Genomic DNA, 11,624 nt, shown 5'->3' on the forward strand with positions numbered 1-11,624 from the left:
AGAGTCATCGTCTAAAAAAAATCCCTCACCATAAACCCAAGGGGACTTGTCAGCTCCACGGCAGAAATTGGAGAGACCACTCAAGCAAGAAGAGGATTAGACTGTCTCCTATCAAAGCATACATGGACTGGATTTTTCCAGCAACTTTAACAGAAAGGGTTTTTTTTTTTTTTCTTTTCCAATTGTGGAAAAGATTGGAAGCAAAAAAAAATTCAATACAGGCCCTAAGGGTAATGTCTTTGCAATGGGACCAATGCCTATGTCCTCCTTCTAGTCTGTCAGCTTTCACAATTATAAAACTGGTCCCAAGTCAATGTGAAGGATTTAAATCTGTAAAGACCAATGCAGCACGTTGTTGGATTTGGAGGTGAGCTGGCCTGGCTGGAGAAAGGGAAGGATGTGGGTGGTGACAAAATGGCTGCTGTGAAGGACGTCTGGAGGACCACTCATAGCAAAATGAGCAGCTGGAATGGCCAGGCCTCCCACAGATACTCAAGGCTCGTTGTTTCACTCCACAGAGCGTGTATTTTGCCTCTGGCTTAGTTTATGAGACTACCAAGCAGACTGTACTGACAGTGGGGCATGGGTAAAACACTGACAGCAGCTCCTTGGGGCTGCATGGCCTGCTACCATGAGTCCAGCCTCCTAATCCTCATCCCAGACACATCAGCGCTCAGCTATTTTGAGTCTGCCTCAGGCTTCCAAAAATACCAGGCGTGCTCTGAGCACACTCAACATTAGCACAGCCTGTGCCGTGAGAGCGTGGCCCAAGCCTGCTAGCAGAGCAGCTCCATGCTAAGAGTGTCACACGTGCCTACCAAGCCGCCTGCCCACTGCTGTAGGACAGCACTGCTCTGGGTATGAGCAGCAGAGATTTGGCAAATTTTGAATGGACTACAGATGGACGATTCTTTATTAAAAATCCTTTTTCTTTCTTTTTCCTCATTCCTCACATCTTCATCTTTTCAAACTGTGTCTTTCCTGAAGTGTATGGTTCACTCAAAGAATCATGAGGAGTGGATTAATTGTATCACTTCTGTATGATTCCCAGCACTGTTATAAGGGACCTCATTGCTTTACGCTTCTCCTTCTGTAAGGTACTTTCACTCCCCATCTCCTCTCAGCTCCAGCTCTCTTCTTCATTCCTACAGCTTTACAGATTGGGATGGTGACAGCTTTCAGAGGCTCACTTCCATTTGGTGCATCCCTTTCTTCCTGTCATGGAGTTTCAATGTCATATTTCCTGTCATGGAGTTTCAAGTTGGATATTAGGAAAAGCTTCTCCGAGAGAGAAGAACAACTTCTCCAGTGGTCAAGCACTGGAACAGGCTGCCCAGGGAGGTAATGGAGTCACTGTCCCTGGAGGTGTTCAAGAAATGCCTGTAAAATTGGTACTGAGGGACATGGCTTAGTGGGCAATACTGGTGGTAAGTGGACGATTGGACTTGATGATCTTAGAGGTCTTTCCAATCTCAATGATTCTGTGATTCTATTATGCGGCTCTGGTCATTGTTTTGTAGTAAACCATGCTAGGGCAGTGTAACTGGGTACATGTGTCTTCAGATTTGCTGGTTCAGGGTGTGTTCAGTGCCTGGTCCTTCCTTGTCACACTATGATTCAGCCCCACTCCTACCCTCTGCTTTGTGTTTTAACCAGTTTTCCTCTGAAGAGAGAAAAATACAGTTTTAATTTGGAGTCTACTTCTAGGCTTTTCACTCTTCTCAAAGTCACTCATTCTAGGACAGACAAAATTTTCCTCCTCTGTTTCAGCCTCAGATTCTGGAACCATTGAGGTAAATTGTCTCTATTTATCCAGCTTTTAGTTATAATGCCCTTGCCACTTCTAGAATTTTTTTCCTTGCCACTCTATCAACAGCTGGGGGAAAAGTGTTATCTCCTTTCTGTGGTATAGAATGAAGAGATAAAATAGCAATTCTGACGCCAAAGCTGAAAGCCTTCCTGCCCAGTCTACAAACACCATCCCTTCATCCACCCTCTAACTGGTGACAGTGCTCTTCTTAAGCACTGGAGTGAGCATGTTCTGCTTGAAAATCTAATCCTAAGTGACTTGCCCAAGTTAAAATAGGTAATTTATTCTGAAGTTAAGATTTTAATATAGTTTAAATTTGCATCACAACTTCTAAATAAAATTGCTTCAGTAGAGGACTACTATATTATCAAATCGTACTCAAGGATGCTGCTGATGTACATGTGGCTGTATCAAGGCTAGCTGTAGTAAACCATTCACTGCTCAATATCATTTAAAGTGGGTTCCATATCTTTATGACTTTATACACTTAGCTTCGAACTTTTTATTATGATACAGATAAGCTTTCAAAATAAACATGTGAGTATCAATTTATATTGTAAGGAAAGTGACCATCATCCCTACCTTGCCTAGTTTTCCTGTTTTAAAATTTCTTGACTGGGATTTTGCAGATCTGTAAAGCATTACTTGAATTATTTCAGGAGAATAATTCTGAAGCCTGGGAAATATTTTACTGGTATCCTTCTCACCCCCAGAAATTCCATTAGTATTTTAAAAACTAAAAATAAATCTAGAAATTTGCCAGTTCCCAACTGTGATTTACACTTTACATCTTTTGGAGCATTGCCAGAAGCTCTCATCAGTCCATTAGTGATGTATAGATGGCTATTTCAAAATAACGTATGGCTGGGGAAGAGACAAATATGTACATGAAAATAACGGCTGATGATTTAGCTATCAAAATGCTCTTTGACCTTGACCCTGCACTATATTATTAATTTAAGTCCTATGTTGTCTCTTGTAATAGGTGTTATGTATGGCCTTTATTACTAACAACTGCACACAGATTTCACAAATGGAGAATAAAATCCCAGCACCCCCAAAACCCAATCTATCCGCTGGGTTTCTTACTCTTTGCACAGTTTCAGCACCCTCCTACTAACAGAGCACAGGAACAGAACTAATACTAGAAAATAATAAACTTGCTTTTAGTACAGAATAATTTTATTTGAAATCACTAGCCTAATCCCAATTGAATTTATTTGATGAAGCATAAGCCCTTGGTGTAGCACAGATACCATTTTTTTTGGCGTGAAAGAATAGATTCTTGCTTAAAAAGATTTATATGATATTAATGACATAGCTGCATTTAGATTGCATGAATCAGTATGTGTCATAAACTGCTTGAACACTCGTTAAACCTGATAAATTAAATAACCCTCCTGGGCTGGAGAGAGATGTCGCTGTTAGATTTTATGATATATCATACATCACATCTGTTTGTTATTGTTCTACCCATGTTATTTTATGTGTAAAAGGGATAAAGCCAGCAGGAGCAAATCCCACTTATTTTGGAGGAAACAGCTGCTCTACAAATAGGAGACGGTGCAAAAAAATCTGGAAATCTGCTGGAGGTCTCCCTGATAGCCTCAGGAAACACTGCAAGACTTCTCTACATGGAGAGAGAGCTTGGAGAATGTTATTATGTTATTATTAGTTATTAAACTTCTGTTTTTTTAACTTCAGTAGAGCAACTTGCATTCCAATTTCAATTGTTGGACTGTGGAAGTGCAGCCACAGGGGCTTGCTGATCCTTTGCTTGGGTTTCTTAGGCTGGAGCCTGGTCTCCAGTGATACTGATTTGTGTCTCCTCTTCCCAGACAGTACTGGACTGGAGCCCAGATCCACATTTCAGCAGTGCTCTAAACCAGTTAAGGCTTGGGTGAAGGTAAATCCTCTTAGAATTGAACACCAAATATTGTCCTTTTTGTTTTATCTAATAAGCTCCTTTTTTTCTTTATTTTTATTTTTTTATTAGCTGGTAGCACAATTCCCCCAGTTCTCAGGTTTATGCTTTTGGTCAGTCGTGTATGCGTTGGCAAGCTCAGGGCAGCTAATATCAGCCAGAACCAATTCCCAATGCAGTCAATGGATTCTGAGCCAGGCCAGCTGCCCTTGGCTGTGAACTGTAAAATAAACATTTCTCTTAAACACGGAGTATCTCGAGCATGTCAAGAATGTCTCAAAAGCCAATCTAGGCTATGTCACATCATCTTCATATGCAAAAAGGAAAAATCCTTTCAGAACTGAAGCATGGGAAGTATGTAACACTGAGATGTGTCATTGTCTAAACTTCAGGCAGGGTGGGATGTTAGGGAGGGTTTCCAGGGAACCAGAAAACTTTCACGAACTTATTGGCTGGCATCCACGGCAAATGTCTTCCCGATATGGCAGAGAATTAAGCAGCTCTACAGCAAAATAAACCACATCCATAAAATAAAGATTATAAAACTTTTATTTTCACATTTAATGGTAAAAAAAATCAAGTGCTTAAAAATCAGTGAGGCTGGGGAAGAGACTTATGCTCTGATTCCTGTCACCCTGGCAGAAAGCTATACTAAGCATGAGCTGAATCCTACCTTTCCTGTTCGGACTAAAACCCTGACATGTCTTTGTAGGTACGCAGCCATCACTTTGGATGGAATTTTTCGTGCTTCCTCCCAGTGACTCTGTCTTTCTGCATCCTTCCCTAATCATGGAAAGTGATAACCCTATTCTGGGTCATCCAGGCCCTCAATCTGACTGAGATGTAGCCAGTAGTCAGCAGTTCTTGACTGCTGACTTCTCTAACAGCCAACACATCCCATCAACACACACCACAGCTTTCCTCCAGATATCCATGTTTCTTTCCCGGATCACTTCAGGTCCTTTTCTTTCATGCTGCTACTAGCCAAAGACCACCACTGGCTCATTCTGAATGGATCATCACTCACCCTTCTTTTTGCAGAGCCACCACTGACCACTTCTCAATTACACTGAACACAGCCTCTCAGGGCCCACCTTGGCTGTTTCCTTAACTTTCACATCAGCTTTGGCTGTCTCTCGAGGTGGTTACTCCGTGCCAGAGTGCCACCTGTTAATTTTTTCAACAAATGCCCATAATACATTCTTCCATCGGGCCCTCAGGCTTGGGAGAGCCATCCTGCAAACAGCTGCCGAGCTCCATCGTTACCCACCTTCCAAGCTCTTATTTCAATTCTCCTTTGCAATAAGACTTAAGAAAAAGCCAGCTTTGATATTACACAGACTATGAAAGTATATTATGCTGAATAATATACATTTTTTCATTATTTCCCGTATTTCCTGTCTATTTTTTTTCCTTTAATTATAAACTTTGTGGGGTAAGAAATGTATTCTCGTGGATTTGTTACTGAGACTCCAAGACTTGAGATGGTGTAAATACATGATAGGATAAATAAAGGTGGATCTCCCCTTTCACTCTTCTTTTTCATTAAAGAGAACATGCCTATACTTCTTGTCGATCGGATGAACTGAACTCATCTCAGCCTAATTCTCTCAGCCGATACTGACATTGTTTCTAAGGTAATAAGGGGTTGTTAGCACTGGGAGACGTGAGAACACCTCATTTCATTTTGTGATATAAAATACTTCTTCTCTAACGCTGCATTTTTTTGATAAGCCACTGGAGGGACACCTCCGCTACAAAACCAAACCCAGCGCGACCTGCAGGAGAGCTCCCAGCCCCGCTCGCTCCTGCTGCCTCTCAAATGGAAGACTCCAGCCGGAGGCGGTTATTTTTCTGGTTAACAATTATTTCTGGTTAAAAATGAAAGCTCTAACTTTACCTCGAGTCATTAGTTCTGCAGACACAGGAGGAAAAGAAAGAAAGGAAAAATGCTTTTTGTATCACTTTGGCCCGGCATTACAGCTCACAACTTCATTGAGGGGATTTCACAATGTTCCCGCAAAGTCCAATTTGCAGCTGCAGTATTTTCCTTTTCTGTATCAGGACTACTTCTGTTATTACAAGCCACCTCTTGCTAAATCACAAGTTCTTCCAGACTACATCAACTAATATTTACAGCCCATCCTCTACTTCCTGTGAAAAGAAAAATCACTCAGAAAAAGTGTCAATCTGGGGAAGAGATGCCAAATGTGTCTGAAACATATCGCGGTGCAGATAGGATTCTATTTTTGTCTGGAACAGAAGGAGGAAGCATTTATGTTCCTCGGGATCTAAATTTATCTTCCAAGGAATATTTATTAAAGTCACCATAGAAACAGTAATTTAGAACTCTTATACTTATTCCAGTTTTTCGCAATTACTATTTGCTCTACAGCTTGATCTGTTACATAGAAAATAATGAACAGCGCAAGATCTGTCACAATCTTATTCTATAGATTTTTGCTCCTTGATGGAAAAGCATATCTTGTGGCACATGATACTGAACTGCTGTGGACCGTTTTCATGCCGTGACATTTAGAACCAGTGCCTCCCAGTTAGCTCAGCAATGGGACACAGCCCGAGGCATTCCCTCTGTGTTATGAGGGGATTGCACACGCTGCCTTCCTGCCGAATATCCTCATGCTGACCGCTTCTGTGTCAGTGTGTCTGAGATGAGAACTACTCTGGGCACTGAGCTCTCCGTAAGCAAGCATCCTACAAGTGCTATGCTCAGAAATAACTGCTTGCATGTGCTGAAAAACAATTTTTGCCATTAAAATTGTTCCGTGAAGAATGGCTTTATACCCACCCATGTGGCACAGCACTTCACACTATTTAGTATGGTGGCTATTTCAGGTTAACAGTAAGAGCTGCATAGTTTATGATACAGCTGATGTGAACTTCCTATCATGGAAGATTCACCTTTCTTCTCTGATGTATTTTCTAAATGCAACAATGTAATCCTGTATGCACGGGTTATATTTATCACAGCTGGCTTAGGCAGAGACAGAATTAATTAGGAAGTGTCGCAAATGTCAGATCATTAAATGAAATTCTAAAAAGGTAAATTGTAGTCTTCGGTGAGCAGATATGGCACAGAATGAATACAGATCCCTGGAACAAATTGCAGTTGCTGTGAAATATTCATTTCTTCTTTCCAGTTGCTTCCAGGGACAACGTACATGGCTCTACCTAAACACCAAAACTTCCTAATTTGATGCGAAGGTCGGCATAGAGGTCATGATGAAGAATTTCCTTTAGTCTCTGAGGAACGACTAAACATTGAACAAATATTTAATTTGCATTTTACATTACTATTGAATAGACTTCAAAAAATCCCCCTGGAGTTTATATCAGTTCTTCCTTTCTTTGTTGAAAAATTGCAGGAGTAAAGGGAAAAAAAAAAACAGGTATACATAACAAACAGCTCACATTTTAGTAAAGCCTTCCTTTCACTATGTTCATATCAAGAAAAGTAGTTGCAATAGTGAAAGAAAGGAAAAGGCAGAGTATTTTTTATGCATTCTAATTGAACTTGTACCCTGAAATCAATATTCAAATTCAGTTGTAGAACTGGATTTTAGTGGAAGAAATGTGTAATAAACGTACTTTCCAAGCCCTGATGGTGAGGGCTGCTATCTTAATACACTGTTTGATTTCAGGGCCTGGCAGAAGAATTCCACGTCAAGATGCAGTTACTTGCATTACAAAAGGTAACAAGTTAAGACAGAAAGCAGCATGTGGGGGACAGCATGCTATCCTCCTCCCTTCACCCTCTTTCCTCCCCAAATCAATTTGTTTTGACTGAATCACTTTTAGCTACGGCATCAAGACACCACGTTACGGCAATGGATGGTTTGAAGGGGGCCCCATCCATTTGCTGGGGTATTTTGCTGACCTTTTTGTGAATATACGAGCCCTTGCTGCTTGCTGACAGGATGAAGAGCAGCTTGAATACATGTGCAAACACAGGTGAGTAAACAGCCTTTCCCCCTGCAAGAACTGCAACGAGGAGAAAAACGGTACTAAGAACAAGTGCCCTCCTTACACCCATTCCTTGTGGTTTATGTGGGACACAGGAGGTCCACAGGCAAAGGACAGCACACAGCAGAGCCAGAGTGCGGACCGTAGGCTTGCTCTGCTGACAGCTGACAGGGAGAGCTTGATGTGTTGCCTTTCTTTGTCTCTTGTAGATTTAAAGCAGGATAGTTTGGAAATGTGGGTTTCAGTGTTACACCTGTGACTCACCTTTTGCTGTCAGCACATAGTGAGTCTGGCAGCTATGCTATGAGATGAATGCATTCCTAACCTGCTGTAATGGAGAAAGTGGTCCCACCTGGATCCTGGCAGCCCCACACGCCTGTCAGGCCCATAGCACATGCTATAAAAATGTCTGTGTGCTTGAAGGAATCCAGAGGGGACTGACCATCAGCGCCCAATCTTCTGCCAATCTTGCTGAATTACTTTCACTCAATCTTCCTTTGTGTTCTTACCTCCTGATATCACACTTATCCCTTCATGCACGTTCCTCCTATTGAAAGCGTGAGGCTGAGTCATCTGCTAAGAGAGTTCAGTGAATGTTACATGAGCATATTCTTGGAATTTTTTCTTTGTGAACTGTTAAAATTGCTTCTCGTGGATGTGAATGCCTTTTATGGCTGCCTCCTCTCCTCTGTCTTCCTTTTTGATGTGAGGACATTTGAGAAGAGTGGGTCATGGTGCTTGGGGCATGGGATGTATGAAGCTTAACACATGAATCACAGACAGTCTCATTCACATAGAAGAAGTAGTTGGGGATTTTGTTTTCTCTTAAATGGATCTTTCTGTGAACAGACTGATGCTGGGCATCTTTTTAAAAGGAAGATTTCTTTTCTGAGACAGCAGCAATTATAAATAAGGTCTGACTGCTTTTTATTTCATATTATACGATGATTAGCCTGAAATAAGTATCAATTATATTAGTATAAGGACATTTTTCCCCACTGTTTTTAGCCTCGCATGTTGCACTGATTAAGGGGAATTGATCTTTACTGCCATAGGAAAAGGGGAAAACAAACATGAACTTGGTGATTGTACAAGATGTGCTCGAGGGCCATAATTCGAGCAAAGAGAAATGCTTTGTGGATTAGTCAGACGATGCAGATGAGTCTATCAAATGTACAACGTGTCATATACAGATTTCTGTTTAGTGGACCTTTCTGTCCCAGGCTCCACATTTATCATTGTCTCCCTGACAGGAGCTCTGCCCTGTTATCCTGACTTGTATGTCATTTATCAGTGTTAAGTACAACAAAAGAGTATCTCTTTAAACCCCCTTTACCCTTTCACATGCTTCTACCCTTGAATAATGATATCTGTCTCCGCAGCCACAAATATTCCATTTCATCCTTTCCTTTGTATTATGTTAGTTGCTCAATAAATGATTAAAATGGCATTAGTGCACTTTAAAATGAAAATTATTATATTATTGTTGAAGTCATGTGTAAGAGAAGAGATAAAAGCATTTGGGTGCTTTTGCCCCCTTTTTCTGCCCTATCAAGTCAAAAGCATTTTATATGAAAAGAACACATCCATAAACTAGAAACGCTGCATTGCCAACTCAGCCCAAATCACACAGACCCAAACCCAAACCTAAACTTTCTGACGTGGGTATAAATCATTATCTCCAAAGCAAAAAGAGCGAAATAAGCACTGAAATTAAAGTAGCATCAGTGGTCTTTGAACCCACTTTCACATGTGATTCTTCCACTTATTTTATTTGAGAACCAAAGGGAAGGTGTGGGAAATGGGTCACAGGAAACAAAGTGCTGGAAAAGATGCTTCCAAGCAGCATTTCACATCTATGTGTTACCATAATTAATACCAATGGAGGGTCTTTATGGAAAGTAACATGTTAGAAATCATAAGCATTGCACAATTCATATCTAGCTGCTGTCTTGCATGACATTTTATAGAGATGTGCAAGCAACTCTGTATAGCAGGTACGGTTCAGGCTTAGGTTGTTAACTACAGCTTGGAATTTCAATTTATAATCAATAAAAATCCCAAACCAATTACCAGTTTGAAACTTTGCCTCTCATTCTCTCACGTGTACATGCACATAAATCATTTAGTCCTCACACCCCTCCTCTTCCCTCTCCAGTTTTGTTTTCCAGACCTATTTCCTCCTTCTCTTTCAGGAAGACAGAAAACAGCCTGTCCTTCTCATTCTGCCCTGCTCCTTCCCATCTGCATGCTGAACCTTTTGGATCTGGTGCTCCTCACCTTCATGCCGTATCATCTTAGGTATCACTTAAAAGATGCTGATGCTTAAGGGATGTCCAGGGAGGAGTGACAGGATGAAAACCAGGTCATCAGCTCCTGAGGCTGATACCACACCTGGCACAGGAGTGAAATGGAAACTGGGGAATTGTTTGGAAGATAGAGTGATGCTGAGAGCTCTAGATTCCCAGACCTGGCAGCTGGAAAGGCTGCTGGGTGTCTAGGTGCTGGAGGTTGGTAGTAATCCCTGAGCAGACCTGCCATTTGCATTTTCTTCTTTGTGAGCATTTGCTTTCAACATTGTAACTAAGAGCCTGGCCGTACACCTTGCAAATTGCCTCTTCTCTTGTTTTATTTGATTCGCTGTGCACACTGATCTTAAACACATTTAGCTGTAAATTGGAAGATTTTTAATCAGTGGAGGGATTGGGTTCTGGTTCAGTTTTTCAGTAGAAGGGAGTAAATCCACCCATAAAGTTTACAAAAAGGTCCAAATAAAGGTGTTTGCAGCATTTGTGTGCTGGCCTGCCAGACACCAGGGAGACTGAGACATCCTTGAAGGCAGAGCCTCTTGTTGATGAGTCACTACTGCTGACTAGAGGCCTAGTTTATGCTTTCTAGGAATCAGGCTCTCCCAGAGGCTGTCACATAGAAGCATATACATTCTTCAACTGTCAAGCAAGTCCAAACCTCTGACTTCTCTGAGAGTATCTCTGGAGGGCAGTGAGGAGGTGAAAATGCTGAAGACTCTTCTTTGGATGCTCTGCAAAGATATCACCAAATTATGTCATTCCTACAGGATCATCAGAGTCCATGCAATATTTCAGATGAGCTCATACACAAACAAAGCCTTACTCGAAGACTGAAGCCCAAATGAATCTTCTTTGAAAACAGTACTGAGCCATTGGATCAGTACACTAGATCATGATTCTTAATATATACATTCATAGGTCTCCTAGAAGTACGACTCCTGGAATAGCTGAAGACAGCCTTCTCACAACTGCCCAGGCTGGAGGCACACAGCTGCCTTGAGGTCAGCTTCTGACCTCTGAGTCATTTCCCTGTGATGAGCTCCTACCTTACAGCAGGTGATCTGGACGTACCGGTTTTTATTTTGTATTTTGAATGAATTTCATCTTATTTCTGTTATTATTTCCAGTCCAAAGTGTCATGCAGTTCCTTCTGTACAACACACCAGTTCGTCTCTGTTTTGGGAACACCTCCCAGCTCTGTCATCAACACACATCATCAATGCACTCCTGACATTTGTGCCAATTTAGCATTTGTGTTTAGGCTGTATTTCCAACCAACCACGTGCTACTTCATACACCCTGGTGGAAGATGACTTAACCCCATGTTGTCACCCAGTACAGCACTTGATGCTGAACACCCTCCTAGCAAAACTGCTGTAACTCCCACTGAAATCCACCGATGTTAGTATATCAGGCCACAGCACCAAAGAGACTGAAAAGTTTAAGAACAGTAAGGGGCAAGTTGTTAAGAAACAGGTTTGAATATGCTGGTGTTTTTTTAGGGTAATTTTTGTAGCTTTGTATTGATCAATACAATGGGAAAAAAACCACCCTGTGTTTAAACAAAATTACAGTGAATTGCTCAAAGGCAAAACAA

The 11,624-nt window shown here is 41.4% G+C and overlaps 1 long non-coding RNA gene across 1 annotated transcript; it reads left to right on the top strand.

The window, feature by feature from the left end:
• The first annotated feature begins 6 nt into the window (after positions 1-6).
• On the top strand, positions 7-9,787 carry LOC116216734. Its single transcript, XR_004160058.1, has 2 exons — positions 7-7,447; positions 7,554-9,787. It is a non-coding gene; the product is annotated as an uncharacterized LOC116216734 (long non-coding RNA).
• The last annotated feature ends 1,837 nt before the right edge of the window (positions 9,788-11,624 follow it).

The sequence above is a fragment of the Meleagris gallopavo genome, chromosome 6, assembly GCF_000146605.3.
Source record: "Meleagris gallopavo isolate NT-WF06-2002-E0010 breed Aviagen turkey brand Nicholas breeding stock chromosome 6, Turkey_5.1, whole genome shotgun sequence".
NCBI lineage: Eukaryota > Metazoa > Chordata > Aves > Galliformes > Phasianidae > Meleagris > Meleagris gallopavo.